Source organism: Gossypium hirsutum, chromosome D10, assembly GCF_007990345.1.
Source record: "Gossypium hirsutum isolate 1008001.06 chromosome D10, Gossypium_hirsutum_v2.1, whole genome shotgun sequence".
Taxonomy (NCBI): domain Eukaryota; kingdom Viridiplantae; phylum Streptophyta; class Magnoliopsida; order Malvales; family Malvaceae; genus Gossypium; species Gossypium hirsutum.
Genome location: NC_053446.1, coordinates 46,696,434 through 46,715,637, shown reverse-complemented (window position 1 = coordinate 46,715,637; position 19,204 = coordinate 46,696,434).

Genomic DNA, 19,204 nt, shown 5'->3' with positions numbered 1-19,204 from the left:
ATAAGAACTGACACTAATGGCCTCAGTACTAATGCCCACACCTCCCTAAGTTCAGTATTTACCATCTTATTCTAGTGTGTATTCCAACCCTATCATCTTCACACAATCACCATATGTTGCATCACATTTTTTTATTCCTAGTCCTATGTTAGGTTGGACTATTGGTTATCCATCCCCGATATTTTACATGTCAGTACCATCTTATTTCCCGATGATGATGTATAGGCCATTAATGTATTAGGCATAGATGGAGAGTCCACTCATTATCCCATCGGTGTATAAAACCCAACATAGTTATGCTCATTCGCCATTTATGATGCAAACACATTCGGGATCTTTGTTTTACAGAGGTGGGTCACCTTTCCAACCACTTATTTATAAACCAGAGGATGCACAATGGAAACCGAGAATAGAAAGATCGTAACGGCCGAAGACAAAGAAGAGGAGCAGCTAAGACCACAACCCCGCCCAGAAGTTGAACCAAGAAGGAATTAGCGCATAACCGTCGACCACCCTAATGTGGCACCGATTTTGACTAGCATATACATTGATTAATATTATATTGCCTTGATGATATTTGTTATAGCTTTACAAAAATAACATTGTATCATTTAAGAAAAAGAAAATGGTAGTTGGTATTTGTTATGACTTTACAAAATAAGCATTGTAATTTGTTATAATTTTACAACATGAAAATGAGATATTTGTTATTATTTCACAGAATCGTGCTTTTACATATTATAATGGAGTTAATATTTTTTTTATTTTGCTTCCTTTTGATGTGGACATGACGGTATTGTATGACTTGGGTTCCTACATCACCCGCATAACCTCTGTTGGTTTGACCTCTCATTAATATCCATGTTGTCGCGTATCTGAGTCGATGTCAATCGACCTTTTGGTTTGCGATACAATCTTCAATTGAGTAACAACTTAAATAGAGCAAACGATACAGGAGACCACATATGTTTATTTAGGACTGGTAGGAATACGTGTCTCCCCACGTTGTACAAGTTTTCTAATTTGTACACTTCATCGACAAAACTCATAGGATCCAAGCATTGATTGATACAATATGCAATTCCATGAGCACATGGAAAACGAAATGCGTCAAATCTCCCAAAATCACAAGTCCTATTTCTCAGGTGTACACTCCCCCGATAATACCTTAGTCTGGTCTGTCGAAATCTATTACCCAAAACCATAGGTCATCGCGCGAGTGACAAACTGAATGCATACAATTGGCTTGTGTCTTAACCTTATTGATTTGTTTTAGTATATTCGGGCACCATACATGGCCTCCCTACAGTTACCCTACATAACTCGCTGCTCACTTTGGGAACAATTCTGCTAAACAAAAGTATGTCTCTTTCACAATCGAGATTATCGGCAAATGACGTGTTCCCTTTAAAATGGAATTGATGCATTCCGTCAAGTTTAAGGTCATGTGGCCATATCATAGACCCCTGTTGTAGGATTATGTCCACTGATCGAAGGGTATGTTAGAGAGGTACCGTACCCTTGTCTCGTTAGTTGATCGTATGATTTTTAACATCTCATAGAAACCACCCTTCATGATCTCGTACCCTATCAATAAAAGTGGATAGTGACGATTAAATACCAAATAATATAAAAACAAATGGAATATTACAAACCAAATAATATTGGTGGCGATTACATACCCATGTTGGTCACTTGTGATTGCTCAGCAGTACTGTAACACCCCCTAACCCGTATCCGTCACCGGACTAGGGTTACGAGGCATTATTGAACAAAACACACCTTAATACAAACGTTCAATAGAATTCAAGAATTTAACATTGATATGCAATTCGTTTGAATACAGGTTTAAATCAACTATTTCTAATTCAAAATATAAGCATTGTATATATATATAAATTGAAATATATTAAGCTTAGCCAAATTTTAAGTAAGTATAATTATAAATTCTACTTTAACCTTTTTAAAACAAAACATAACATTTTGATCCCGTTAAACCATAAGAAAAAATAAGCCATTTTCGTATGGCTATTAATTTCATATACAATATATCAAAGTAAGACTTTCCAAAACATTTATCTAGCCTGTACATGCCAAAGTTAAAATTTAAACAGTTTAATACCGAGACAGTAGATAGAGTGATGAACTTGCTGACGATCCCTGAGCTTGAAGCTTGATCTTAAGTCTAAAAATCAGAAAGACATAAACAAACAAAGTAAGCTTTTATAGCTTAGTAAGTCTATAGCATAACAGAAATTATAAAAATAATTATGTAATTTCTTGATACACTTAATGAATTCGCAAATACTATATATGGTAACTATTACATATAGTCAAAAGCATACTTAATTATCAACTCTTAAAACCGAATGTAAATTCACCATAAACATGAATAGCCGAATGCTTATATACATATATGCTTAACAAATATTAGCTCCAAATGTATATACAGTTATTATAACTAAATGTATATATGTATTTATCACCTGCATATATCTAAATGCATATATGTGCTTATCGCTTGCACTTCATCGAATGCATATATATATTGTTCAAATACATATGCCAAAAGCATATACTTATACTTATCAACCACATGTGCCGAATGCACATATATATATTTACTATAACCCACATATGTAGAGTGCATACACATATATGTATCCAACAATTTCATGATAACCAACATATATATATACTCACTAAACACAAAGATTCGAACGTTTATATGCTCATCAAATACTTAGAAACAAATGTTCATATATTTATCCATTACATATAACCAAAATCATATATATACCCAATGCAAATAATCACTTAATTTAAACAAACTCACTGGCACTTAGCCCTGTTAGGCTTAAAGCCTGATTCAGATCACCGACACTTAGCCTGCTAGGCTTATAACCTGATTTAGATCACCGGCACTTAGCCTGCTAGGCTTATAGCCTGATTCAGTTCACCGGCACTTAGCCTGCTAGGCTTATAGCCTGATTCAGTTCACCGGCACTTAGCCTGCTAGGCTTATAGCCTGATTCAGATCACCGGAACTTAGCCTTCTAGGTTTTAAAACCTGAAAATTTCAATTTCTCATATACAGAATAATTCCTCAAATATTTATTAACAGCAAACACATATTCACCGTAGTCCATGCTCAAACATAAATGAGTTTGCAAATCATATTTTCAATCCAATTCAAGTACTAATAATTTATAATCATATAAATATATTCGAACCTCATTTATAAAAACATAAACTTTTATGCTTTAATTCAATCTAAAAACTTGTACACAAATGTACATATAGATATATTCAAACTCCCGTATACATATTTAACATTTATACCTTTTAAATAAAAATTAAAAGCCCACACAAGTATGTTTATTTATATTCGAACCTATGAATTTATATATATACACATTCTTGCCTTTACCCAAGTTCACAACTTATTCATGTATATATAAATATACTTAAATAAATTTAATACAAATAATTTATATGTACTTATGTGTACACACCTATTCGAGCATAACATATATATATGTATCTAAGCTCAATATGAAAACATATTTATGTACATCCATACATATTCAAAACTATACATACATGCTTAACATTCATATCTTAAAATATAATCAATACTTAATTATATATATAAATGTTCCATCCCACATATAATCACCTTATTTAAAAAAATTACCTATACAATTACAATATACATATTACTAATCAAACCCAAAGCTTTTACATATATATATATGTATATTCGAAAACCCATGTATATGAGTATAATACATACCTTTAATCAAAGCAAGAATTTATACATGTATTTATTTTCTCATATTCGAATCTTATGTGTATATATATATAACCTTCATACAATCAATTAAATTCAGAACATATTCAAATAGATACATATATAAATATTAATACATTATATATTTATATATATATATGCTTTTATAGCATTCCCACTTTAACTTAATTCAAAAATTTATATAAGCATATATATATTCGAACACTTTATACACATATATATACCATTTATAATTCTAATTTATTCAATCAAATTACTTCAAATTAAAGCTCAACAACTACAATCGATATACATACATATATACTAATTTAATATCATTAAATAGCTAATAGACTTACCTCGGATATAGACGAAAACGTTCGACTATTCGACTACTTTTGTTTTTCCCCAATCCAATTCCATTTTCTTCGTTTCTTGATCCAAACATATTCAAATTTAGCCTTTTATCCATCAAATCATTCAATTAAATCCAAAAATACATAAATGGGAAAATTACCATTTTGCCCCTAACATTTTACACTTTTTTTAAGTCCTTTTTTCACAAAACACAAAATACACAAAATTTAATCACACCATACTAGGGCCAAATGTTCCTAGTGTTCATACAAGTCCACAAATTTCATTTATTTCACACTTTAGTCTTTCAAAAATTTATTTTCACAATTTAGCCCTAATTACTCAATTTCACCAAAATTTCAAAGACAAAACATGTTAATCTTTCACATATCTTTCATTTTTCATCTTCAACTATCACAAATTTCAAGCATTCATCAATGGCACATTTCAAAATCATTAACAATTCACAAAATTAAGACATGGGTTTTGAAGAATTCAAAGCAACGATCTCAAAAACGTAAAAATTATCAAAAACTGAACAAAAACTAACCTTGAATTAAGCTTCAAAAGATGGCCGAACCTAGCTTAGGTTTCTTTCTTTCTCTTTTCTCTAGTTTCGGTCAAAATAAGATGAAAATGTGGCTTTTAATTTGTTTGTCTTTTAATAGATATTAACTTTATAATATAATATATTATTATAACCTTTATACATAATAAAAACTATAAATTATAAGCATAATGCCATCCACTATCATGATTAATGGCCTAATTTCCTATTAAGGACTTCACATTATAAAGATATTAGCAAGTTAGTACTTTACACATTAATTAGTCAATTTTACATTTTACGCGATTAAGTCCTTTTATTAAATTAAGCACACAAACAATAAAATTAATTCACGAAACTTTCACACATGTAAATTAACACATAATAAACACAGAAAATAATATTAAAATATTTTTTAGACTCGGATTCATGGTCCCGAAACCACTATGTCCGATTAGGGTCGAAATCAGGCTGTGACAACTCTCCCCCTTAGGGATTTTCGTCCCTGAAAATCTTACAGGTGAATAGGTTTGGAATAACGCTATTTTATTGTATCCTCAGGTTCCCTAGTTGCTTCTTCGACTTCGTGTTTAAGCCACAGTACTTTAACTAATGGAATTCTCTTGTTTCGTAACTCTTTAACTTCACGAGCCAAAGTACGAATCGATTCTTCTTTATATGACATATTAGATTTAATCTCAATTTCTGACGGACTAATCACATGTGAAGGATCAGATTGGTATCTACGAAGCATTGAAACATGAAATACATTGTGAATTTTTTTTTCTAGTTCAGGTGGCAACAACAATCTATAAGCAATCGGCTCAATACGCTTTATAATCTTATAAGGTCCAATGAATCTCTGACTCAATTTGCCTTTACGACTGAATCTTAGCATTTTCTTCCACGGCGAGACTTTTCAAAAACACTTTATCTCCAATCTGAATCTCTATATCCTTTCTTTTCAAGTCTACATATGATTTCTGATGATCCGATGCTGCTTTCAGACTATCTTGAATCACTTTCACTTTCTGTTCAGTTTCTTTAATTAAATCAACCCCGTGTATCTATTCTCGCTAAGCTCGGTCCAATACAATGGTGTACGACATTTACGACCGTACAAATCCTTGTAAGGTGCCATTTTGATGCTAGACTGAAAGCTATTATTATTTGCAGATTCAATTAAAGGTAAGTATCGTTCCCACGTACCTTCAAACTTAAGAATGCAACACTCCACATATCCTCAAGGATCTGAATAATTCGTTCAGACTGACCATCTATTTACGGATGGAAAGTTGTACTGAAGTGTAGTTTCGTACCTAAAGCATCTTGCAGTTTCTTCCAAAACCGCGATGTGAACCTCAGGTCTCTGTCCGAAACAATAGAAATAGGTACACCATGCAACCTCACAATCTGAGAAACATATAACTCAGCTAGCTTATCAAGTGAATAATTTGTACAAATCAGAAGAAAATGTGCCGATTTAGTCAATCTATCCACTACAACCCAAATAGCATCTTTCTTGCTCGGTGTCAATAGTAAACCAGATACACAATCTATCGTGACTCTGTCCCATTTCCATTCAGGTATCATGATCGGTTGAAGCAACCCTGAAGGTACCTGATGCTCGACTTTTACTTGCTGACATATTAAACACTTCGAAACAAAGTAAAAAAATGTCTTGTTTCATGCCGCGCCACCAATAGTGTTGTTTTAGATCATTATATTTTTTCATGTTACCTGGATGAATGGATAATCGACTATTATGAGCTTCATTCAAGATCATCTGAATTAACTCTGAATTTTTTTTCGGAACCCATAATTGGTTTCTGAATCTCAAACAATTCTCAACATCAACCAGAAACTCTGAATCAACATTCGAATCACACTGAGCCTGTTTTGTAATTAAATCCTCATTGGCTTTCTCAGCTTCACAAATCTATTGCACAAATAACAGTTTTGCTTTCAACTCAGCTATTATCATATCATCATCAGACATAACTATATGTGCATTCATTGCACACAAAGCAATCAGTGATTTTCGACTTAAAGCATCAGCGACAACATTAGCTTTTCTTGGATGATAATCAATCACGAGGTCGTAATCTTTAAGCAATTCTAACCATCGACACTATCTCAGATTCAAATCTTTCTGTGTCAGTCACTTTACTATCAATCACATATGCAAAGTAAGTTTGGCAGCCCTTTCTCACATACTTCAGAGCTAACATCGAAGATATCACAGTTGGTAAACCATTCAAATCATTAGATTCAACTCGAAAAATCTTATCATTCAGACATCTCAAGTCAATAGTCTTCCTTTTACAATTTACCACAGCATCGTGTAAAGTCAACCAGTCTATACTCAGAATAATATCAAACTCATTGAATGGCAACAACATCAAATCAGCAGGAAAACATGAATATCGAATCATCAACGGACAATTCTTGCACACTTTGTTAACCAAAACACACCGGCCCAGATGGTTCGATACTTTAATTATAAACTCAGTAGACTCTACAAGCAAAGTCTTACTGAATACTAAAGTTTCACACATATATGAATGAGTTGAACCAGGATCAATCAATGCAATAACATTAGTATCATAAAGAATGAAAGTACCAGTAATGACATCTAGGGAAGAAGCCTCATCTTGAGCGCATATAGCATATGCTCTGACAGGTACATGAGCTTCAGATCGAACTATCGTCTCTGACTGCCACTTACATTACCTGTATGCCTAGGTGGTCTACCTCGCACTGACATATTACTCGGTCTGGTATTCTGTATAGTGTTCTGTTTAGCTAACATCGGGCACTCCCAAATAAAATGATCCTTCGATCTGCACTTAAAACAAGATCAATCATGCAATCTCCAATCTCCAGGATGCCACTTTCCATAATGCTTGCACTCGGATCTATTTTGTTGAACATTGCCAACACTAGCAACTGAAGTGGCTCGTGAACTCACAGGAGATCGATCTCAATCTTGTCTAGAAAAGCCTGCAGTAGCTTTAGATCGACTATGACCATCTCTGGATTTCTTTGAGGTCGACTGAAATGATTTACTGAATGTTCTTTTTCGGGAATCTCTAGCTTCAAAGTTAGCTTTTCTCTTCTCTTTCCCATGCTCTTCAGTTTTGCAAGCTCGTTCAACAAGTATCAAAAACTCTTTTATCTCAAGTATGTCAACTAACAGTTTAATTTCCTCATTCAACCCATCTTCAAATATCTTACACATAATAACTTCGGTAGTCACACACTCTCGGGCATATCTGCTAAGTCGCACAAATTCCCACTCATATTCAGTAGCAGTCATACGACCCTATCTAAGTTCAAGAAATTTTTTACGTTTCTGATCAATGAATTTCTGACTAATATATTTCTTGCGGAACTCCTTCTGAAAGAATTCCCAGGTGACACACTTTTTCGGTACAATCGACACTAAAGTATTCCACCAATGATAGGCAGAATAACGTAACAAAGATATGGCACATTTCAAACATTCTTCAGATGTACATGACAGTTTTTCAAATACACAGATAGTGTTATCAAGCCAAAATTCAACCCATTCAGCATCATCATTAACTGTGGCCCTGAACTCTTTAGCCCGTATTTTTTAATTTTATCAACAGGGGGCTTACTTAATCTCATCGGATCAATCATCGAAGGTATCACAGGTATCGGAGACGGATTATTCTGAGGTAGGGGTTGCTGCACAGCCAGATTAGTTCGAATATAATGTGTAAACCAATCATTCATCATTTGGTAGAAGGCTTGCTTTGCCTCCACCTCTTGGCTACTCGAGGTAGGCTGAGCATCAACTGGCACTGCCCCTTGCGCAGGAGCAGGCGCTATACTTTCAACGTCATCAGCTACAGCTCAATCGGGATCCATTACTATACGAAATCATATTCTCAGATGTCAGAAGTCATCACACCATCGAAACATAAATTATGGCATGTACAGCTAGACTCACACGCACTACGTTAGTCCTAGAACCAACTAAACCGTGGCTCTGATACCAATCAAATGTAACACCCCCTAACCCGTATCCGTCACCGGACTAGGGTTACGAGGCATTATTGAACAAAACACACCTTAATACAAACGTTCAATAGAATTCAAGAATTTAACATTGATATGCAATTCGTTTGAATACAGGTTTAAATCAACTATTTCTAATTCAAAATATAAGCATTGTATATATATATAAATTGAAATATATTAAGCTTAGCCAAATTTTAAGTAAGTATAATTATAAATTCTACTTTAACCTTTTTAAAACAAAACATAAAATTTTGATCCCATTAAACCATAAGAAAATAAGCCATTTTCGTATGGCTATTAATTTCATATACAATATATCAAAGTACGACTTTCCAAAACATTTATCTAGCCTGTACATGCCAAAGTTAAAATTTAAACAGTTTAATACCGAGATAGTAGATAGAGTAATGAACTTGCTGACGATCCCTGAGCCTGAAGCTTGATCTTAAGTCTAAAAATCAGAAAGACATAAACAAACAAAGTAAGCTTTTATAGCTTAGTAAGTCTATAGCATAACAGAAATTATAAAAATAATTATGTAATTTCTTGATACACTTAATGAATTCGCAAATACTATATATGGTAACTATTACATAAAGTCAAAAGCATACTTAATTATCAACTCTTAAAACCGAATGTAAATTCACCATAAACATGAATAGCCGAATGCTTATATACATATATGCTTAACAAATATTAGCTCCAAATGTATATACAGTTATTATAACTAAATGTATATATGTATTTATCACCTGCATATATCTAAATGCATATATGTGCTTCTCGCTTGCACTTCATCGAATGCATATATATATTGTTCAAATACATATGCCAAAAGCATATACTTATACTTATCAACCACATGTGCCGAATGCATATATATATATTTACTATAATCCACATATGTAGAGTGCATACACATATATGTATCCAACAATTACATGATAACCAACATATATATATACTCACTAAACACACAGATTCGAACGTTTATATGCTCATCAAATACTTAGAAACAAATGTTCATATATTTATCCATTACATATAACCAAAATCATAAATATACCCAATGCAAATAATCACTTAATTTAAACAAATTCACTGGCACTTAGCCCTGTTAGGCTTAAAGCCTGATTCAGATCACCGACACTTAGCCTGCTAGGCTTATAACCTGATTTAGATCACCGGCACTTAGCCTGCTAGGCTTATAGCCTGATTCAGTTCACCGGCACTTAGCCTGCTAGGCTTATAGCCTGATTCAGATCACCGGAATTTAGCCTGCTAGGTTTTAAAACCTGAAAATTTCAATTTCTCATATACAGAATAATTCCTCAAATATTTATTAACAGCAAACACATATTCACCGTAGTCCATGCTCAAACATAAATGAGTTTGCAAATCATATTTTCAATCCAATTCAAGTACTAATAATTTATAATCATATAAATATATTCGAACCTCATTTATAAAAACATAAACTTTTATGCTTTAATTCAATCTAAAAACTTGTACACAAATGTACATATAGATATATTCAAACTCCCGTATACATATTTAACATTTATACCTTTTAAATAAAAATTAAAAGCCCACACAAGTATGTTTATTTATATTCGAACCTATGAATTTATATATATACACATTCTTGCCTTTACCCATGTTCACAACTTATTCATGTATATATAAATATACTTAAATAAATTTAATACAAATAATTTATATGTACTTATGTGTACACACCTATTCGAGCATAACATATATATATGTATCTAAGCTCAATATGAAAACATATTTATGTACATCCATACATATTCAAAACTATACATACACGCTTAACATTCATATCTTAAAATATAATCAATACTTAATTATATATATAAATGTTCCATCTCACATATAATCACCTTATTTAAAAAAATTACCTATACAATTACAATATACATATTACTAATCAAACCCAAAGCTTTTACATATATATATGTATATTCGAAAACCCATGTATATATGAGTATAATACATACCTTTAATCAAAGCAAGAATTTATACATGTATTTATTTTCTCATATTCGAATCTTATGTGTATATATATATAACCTTCATACAATCAATTAAATTCAGAACATATTCAAATAGATACATATATAAATATTAATACATTATATATTTATATATATATGCTTTTATAGCATTCCCACTTTAACTTAATTCAAAAATTTATATAAGCATATATATATTCGAACAGTTTATGCACATATATATACCATTTATAATTCTAATTTATTCAATCAAATTACTTCAAATTAAAGCTCAACAACAACTACAATCGATATACATACATATATACTAATTTAATATCATTAAATAACTAATAGACTTACCTCGGATATAGACGAAGACGTTCGACTATTCGACTACTTTTGTTTTTCCCCAATCCAATTCCATTTTCTTCGTTTCTTGATCTAAACATATTCAAATTTAGCCTTTTTATCCATCAAATCATTCAATTAAATCCAAAAATACATAAATGGGAAAATTACCATTTTGCCCCTAACATTTTACACTTTTTTTAAGTCCTTTTTGCACAAAACACAAAATACACAAAATTTAATCACACCATACTAGGGCCAAATGTTCCTAGTGTTCATACAAGTCCACAAATTTCATTTATTTCACATTTTAGTCTTTCAAAAATTTATTTTCACAATTTAGCCCTAATTACTCAATTTCACCAAAATTTCAAAGACAAAACATGTTAATCTTTCACATATCTTTCATTTTTCGTCTTCAACTGTCACAAAGTTCAAGCATTCATCAATGGAACTTTTCAAAAGCATCAACAATTCACAAAATTAAGACATGGGTTTTGAAGAATTCAAAGCAACGATCTCAAAAACGTAAAAATTATCAAAAATCGAACAAAAACTAACCTTGAATTAAGCTTCAAAAGATGGCCGAACCTAGCTTAGGTTTCTTTCTTTCTCTTTTCTCTAGTTTCGGTCAAAATAAGATGAAAATGTGGCTTTTAATTTGTTTGTCTTTTAATACATATTAACTTTATAATATAATATATTATTATAACCTTTATACATAATAAAAACTATAAATTATAAGCATAATGCCGTCCACTATCATGATTAATGGTCTAATTTCCTATTAAGGACTTCACATTATAAAGACATTAGCAAGTTAGCACTTTACACATTAATTAGTCAATTTTATATTTTACGCGATTAAGTCCTTTTATTAAATTAAGCACACAAACAATAAAATTAATTCACGAAACTTTCACACATGTAAATTAAAACATAATAAACACAAAAAATAATATTAAAATATTTTTTAGGCTCAGATTCGTGGTCCCGAAACCACTATGTCCGATTAGGGTCGAAATCAGGCTGTGACAAGTACAGAGATATTTCTAGTAGCAGTTGGACGCAACGTGCCTTAGACAATACCGATGGTGTGTGTGGTCTCAGAGGCTTCCTTGTCGTTCAATTGTGGATAGTATTCCAGTTCCACGATTTGAGATGACGTATATATCAGGTTGGGGGAAGACATTCCTCCTCAAACTAGATAGAAAGAAATTTCAATCGTTTGTTGACTCCACCAATGTTATTGTAAATGCAATTATATTGATCCTCCGATTATCATCCTATGTCACAGCCAACAACAGTCGATGGGTATATCTACCATACATAAAGGTACCATCTATTTGTACCAATGGCTTGCAATACTAGAATGTTTATGAGCATTTCTTAAAGGTCCAAAACAAACGGTGGAACACTCGGCATTCACAGAGCAAGCAATCGTTACGGTACACGGGCACCATTTTAAGATCTATTATGCAACCTAGGACGTGCCTCTCTAACACCTAACACCACTGCCATACCTTGTTATATGACGCATCCCACCCACTGTGCATCTTCTCCATGCATCCATTAGTAGTATTATGACTGTGATACTGTACTAGTGGAAACATGTATATGCAGACCGGTAAACTTCTTTATCGTCCATAACCCCCTCTTTTTCTTCACAAAAACCATGATTTTCCATGTGCATTTATCGTCTCGCATTGCACACTTAGCTTCAAACTTCTTAGATTTAGATTTAACCACGTGGAAGTTAATCCCGTTCTTGATGTTGTATCGCTTCATTGTAGTGAGAAAACCATCTTTCATGGAAAACTCCCTGCCCACTTCCAATTCACTCAAATCCAACGAAGAACTTGTATGGCCCAGCCTCTTGTGTGTTACTTCTATAAATTCTAACCCATCCTCTACTGATAGATTGACATTATGCATGTGAGCTGGAGGCGAGTACGCCATGAATCATGGATCTTCTTCATCTTCACCCCCTTCACTGTCTTCTGGTTTAGTTGGAACAGGTTCTGGTTCAGAAAATAATACAACTTCTGAATCGTTGGCATCGGGCTCATGGACTGGATCCACATTGGATTCATTTCCATATTCATTCTTGGACCCATCAACATTTTTCATGTTGGAAATCCCCTCACCAGTGGACGTCATAGGGAGTACATCATCCCTTCTCGTGTACGTGTCAAAATGTCCAAAATCACATGTTGATTGCAAACCGCTAGAAGTTGATGCCATTCCCCAATAAGTATTCCAAGCGTTGAAAATTGACCCACCGAGGTTCATGTCCCATCCACTAATTGAATGTCGTGTAGAGGTCGCGTATTCTATTCTACCACCAAAACTCAATTGTTCGGTGTTCTTCCTCCCACGAATGAAATCTAAGGCCAAGATAGATGAGTGTCTTCTTATTGATGATTTTGGGATATCATAATGGAAACTTTCTAAAAATGTGGTTGGATTACCGTCATTTTGATCGTTTTTGCCTCTCGAATAGAAAGAGATATTGATGACTGAATGCCTTAATCTGACATTGAAACTTCTACATATAATTTGAGAAATGGTGATCCACTATTGATGTCCGTCTGCACCCTCTCCTCCAAGCCCTGACCACATTTGATATCAAATGTGTCATGTCTCATAGGATCAACCAAAGCACAAAATCGATACTTAATAAATGATACTCCCATTCCTATAGATCCGACAATTTTTTCCTCATTCTTTTCCAAAGTTCTGGCAACTCTATGTTCTAGTTAAAAGCCAGTCACACTGTGTTCTCCGATAAAAAAACCACGCTGTTCTCTGTGTCACAGACCTTGCCGTTGCAATAAATAATAGCACTAATTCGTCTACTCATTTTTAACCAAATTATCTGTCGAGAGAAGTTCGAAACAAGAACATTATGCAAAAAAATATAATGCTTCAAATAAATATTAACAAGAAAAATCAATGTTTATGCTATTTTTTATACAAATAGTATCGTTGCTCCAATTTCAGCCTTCCTTACGAACTTCTATTCTTCTAATCTTCTTCAAATTTTATTTCCACAGTTTTATGCCACCAGAGGCTGAAATATGGGTCATTTATAGCCCAATGGATAAAATCTCATATGTTTCTGAATGCCCCGGATAGTGAGGGTTGAAATTTGTAGAGAAAAAATGCTCCAAACAGGACGCACTGTCAGCAAAAGTACTGAAAACGCTTGGAGCACTTTTTCTCTACAAGTTTCAACCCTCACTATTCAAGGCATTTTTTCAAAAACGTTTAAAATATCCCGGGAATCTTGGGATATTTTTTCAGAACCCATCTCGTCAAAGTAACCCATTTCAATTTGTAATAAAAAATAATATTTGATTGGTGTAAATATGAATATTTGAAATTTGAAATTTAATTACTAAAATTATTACGTTAAAATTTTAATAAATTAATATCCTAAATCCTAAAAAACCTAAAAAGTTAAAACTTAATAATAACACTCTAAAACCCTAATTAATAAACCTTAAAAGCCCTAAAACCCTAATAAAAACACAGGAAAAACGCGCTGACCTAGCCGGGTTTTTCCTTAGCACGCTGAGCTAGAAACGCCCTAACCCTTATTCGTTGCCGGAATAGGGTTACGGAGCATTACTGAGATTTATAGATCAATTACAGACATTTCATATCGTTTGACATCCATATCAGAAATCAATCATATTCAATCATATTGTCCCTTATATGAGCCCTCGAGGCCCAAAATACGTATTAGAAACAAGTCAGGACTAAACCGGGTACTCAAAGAATTTTTCGCAAAATGTCAAAATTTTTCCAAGGTGCAGGGTACACACACCCGTGTGCCCAGGCCGTGTGGATCACACGGTCAAGAGACACGCCCGTGTCTTAGGCCATGATCAATTTAGGGTGCTCATTGATTTGGGTCACGGCCAAGCCACATGCCCGTGTGCTAGGCCGTGTCAAAATACATGAGCATTCTGTTTTGAGTTTTAAAGATGCAGGGGACACACAGCCAAACCACATGCCCATGTGTTAAGCCGTGTGTGACACACGGCTGAGACACACGCCCGTGTCTCTGCCCGTGTAGACGAAATAGGCAATTTTCAAGCCTTATTTCTCACCCAATTTTTCTTTCACCTACATTCACATTTTACCACATTCATCAATATATCTATATAATTTCCATCACTCATTCATTTCAAGCACATATCAACCATATATAGACTCTTATATACTCACCAAAACATATCTATCACAAGCCATTCTAATGGATAGTTACAACCAAAATACATACATGCCATCAATGGCCCAATTTAACCTATACATGCCATTATAACCAAATTTTAATTCGTTACATATACTGAAATGAGCTGAAGGATAGTATGAGATATCTTCGCCAAGCTTCCAAGCCAACGAGCTTCTAAATTACTATAAAATAGAGGAAATAAAACAGAGTAAGCATTTAATGCTTAGTAAGTTCGTATAATGGGAAATTAACTTACCACTCATTTACTTTTAAGGTAAGCATGCAAAATACATCCAAAGTAATTTGGTAATTAGCTTAAACACACATAACCTCATCAAACATGTTAGCCATGTATTTCATGTAAATATCAAGAAACTGGGATGAACTCATCAAATATCAAATTTCCACATGTTTTCAGGTATATACAGGTAGTGATTCATTCAGAATTCATCTTAACTTATATCAAAACTTTTCCCATTGAACCATTTGAAATATCAATGGATACACAAGCAGTACACACGAAGTGCACACAACTGTAATAAAACAATTCATAATCGGGAATGCTCATGTGAGCATATAAACGGGAAGCTCTCTCTAGCTATATAACAAGAAGCTTATGTGAGCCATGTAATGGGAAGCTCATAAGAGTTGTAATCGAGAATTTCATGCGAGCCAATATCAGGGAAGCTCTAGAGAGCCATTAATTAGGAAGCTCATTAAAGAGCCTTTAATTGGGAAGCTCTAAAGAGACATATATCAGGACGCTCATAAGAGCTACGGTGTGTCCACAACAGATGCAGGATCACAACCAAATTTGCAAGAACCATATAACGGGAAGCTCGTGAGAGCCAAATATTGAGATGCTCATGAGAGCTAATAACGGGATGCTCTTTCGAGTTGTGGTGTGTCCGCAACATATGCAGGACCACAACCAATTCGTGAACACTGTATCTATCAAATTTTATTTTTTCAAACAGGACTTGGTACTTGTCAGATAATTTCGGATATGTGATCAATGCTTATACATGGAAATTATATATTTCACAAACATAACATTCAATTCAAACATATAAATATGCAATTTAGTTACACGAACTTACATCAACAAGTGTTCGTGTATACAAAATCTACTAAACCGACACTTTCTTTTCCCCGATCTAACTTCGTATTTGATCTATCTGAATCTATAAGAATGAATTTTAACATCAATTTAATACAATTCATATTCAATTCAATCCAATTCACGTCTTAGGCAAAATTACCATTTTCCCCTATACTTTTGATTAATTACAATTTCATCCCTAAGCTCAGAAAATGAAATTCATGCAATTTAATCCTTATTCCAAGCCTAGCTGATTTTTACATGTAACAATAACAGTCCATGTATTTCATAAAATTCAAAATTTTTCCATGAATTTTCCCTCTTTACAATTTAGTTCCTAAATCACAATTTCATCAAAATTCATTTTACAAAAGTTGTTTATCTATCAATAACCTTTCATTTTCTACCATGAAACTTCAGAATTTAACTATATTCATCTATTGCAAAACCCTAACCCTTTGATAACTTTACAAATTAATCCCCGAGATAGCTATATTAAGCTATTATGATCTCGAAAATATAAAAATTACTAAAAATGGAGAAAAAAACATACCTAATTGAAATAAGTTTGCTTAAAACCCAAATTCCATGGCTAGGGTTTTCATATTTTTGTTTTAAGAAAAATGATAATATGATGATATTTTTATTATTTTATCATTTATTTATTTTTTCATGGATGAATCATCATACTTATCTACTAACTCCTCTTAATGGTTTATTTGTCATATAAGGATCTCAAATTTTGAATTCCATAGTTATTTTCTACTTATAGTACTAGAACTCAACTTTTGCATTTTATGCAATTTGGTCCTTTCCATTTAATTAGACATGTAACCGATAAAATTTCTTTATGAAATTTTCATGCAATATTTCAATAATGCAAACCATGAAATAATATTAAAATAAATTTTCTTCTGAACTCGGATTTGTGGTCTTAAAATCACTGTTCCAATTTCACTGAAAATGGGATATTACAACTCTCCCCCTTAATGAATTTTCGTCCTCAAAAATCTTACCAGTAAAAAGGTTCAGATATTGATTTCTCATGATTTCCTCAGGTTCTTAAGTAGCTTCTTCTATACCGTATTGTTGCCAGAGAACTTTTACTAAAACTACCTTTTTATTTCTCAATTCTTTCACCTCGCGTGCCAGAATTTTGATCGGTTCTTCTATAAGTCATGTCAGGCTAAATTTCAACATCTGTCAAAGAAATAACATGTGAAGGGTCTTACCGATACCATCGTAACATAGATACATGAAAGACATTATGAATTTTGTCAAGTTCTGGAGGTGGAGCCAATCAGTACGCAACATGTCTAATTCTTTTAGTGATCTCATGTGGTCCAATAAATCGTGGACTTAATCTTCCTTTACGATCAAACAGAAGAATTTTCTTCCAAGGTGAAACTTTCAAGAATACTTTGTCACCAACTTGAAATTTTATTTTTTTCATTTATGATCCGCATATGATTTCTAACGATCAGAAGCTGATTTTAAACTATCTCAGATCACTTTCACTTTCTCTTCAGTTTTTCACAGATCAGATCAACTCCATGTATCTTTTTCTCATTGAGCTCAGTCCAATACAACGGAGTGCTACATTTATGACCATACAAAGCTTCATACGGTGCCATTTTAATACTTGACTGAAAAATGTTATTGTATTTGAATTCGACTAATGACAAATATTTCTTCTAATTACCTTCGAATTCTAAAACACAACACCGAAGCACATCATTTAGAATCTGAGTTATACATTCTGATTGGTCATCTGTCTAAGGATAGAATGCAGTATTGAAATGTAATTGCATACCCAGAGACTCCTGTAACTTATTCTAGAATCGGGATGTAAACTGTGGATCTTTGTTCGAAATAATGGAGACTGGTACTCCATGTAGTCTGACAATTTCTGAAACATATAATTCAACCAATCTGTTAAGAGAGAAATACATACATACCGGAATAAAGTGTGCCAACTTCGTCAAATGATTTACGATTACCCAAATGACATGTTTCTTTTTTAGAGATAGGGGTAACCCTAACACAAAATCTATGGTGACTCTATCCCACTTCCATTCTAGTATCGTGACTAGCTGTAGCAATGCTGAAGGTACCTGATGTTCAGCTTTAACTTGCTGACATATCAAACATCTAAATACAAATTTAGAAATACCGTGTTTGATTCCCGACCACCAGTACATCTGTTTCAAATTATTGTACATTTTATTACTCCCCCGATGAACAGACATAGTACTATTATGAGCTTCGTGCAAAATTTTTTGTACAAGCTTCAAATTCTTTGGTACACAGATTCTGCCTCGGAATAATAGACAATCACTGGGTCCAATCTAAAATTATAAATCGAAAGTAGACTCACATTGTACCTGTTTAGCTTGCAACTCATCATCACTTTTCTGAGCTTTGCAGATCTACTGTAGAAACATCGGTTTAACTTTTAACTCAGCTAAGATTTAATCATCATCTGCCAATGACAATCGGGTATTCATTACTCATAAAGCAAACAAAGACTTTCTACTCAGAATATCTGCAACCACATTTTATTTTCTCGGATGATAATCAATAACCAGATCATAATCTTTCAACAATTCAAGCCACTTGCACTGTCTCAGATTCAAATCTTTCTGTGACATCAGATACTTTAAACTCTTATGATTGGTGAATATATGACACTTTTCACCGAACAAGTAATGTCCCCAAATTTTCAGCTCAAAAATAATAGTTGTTA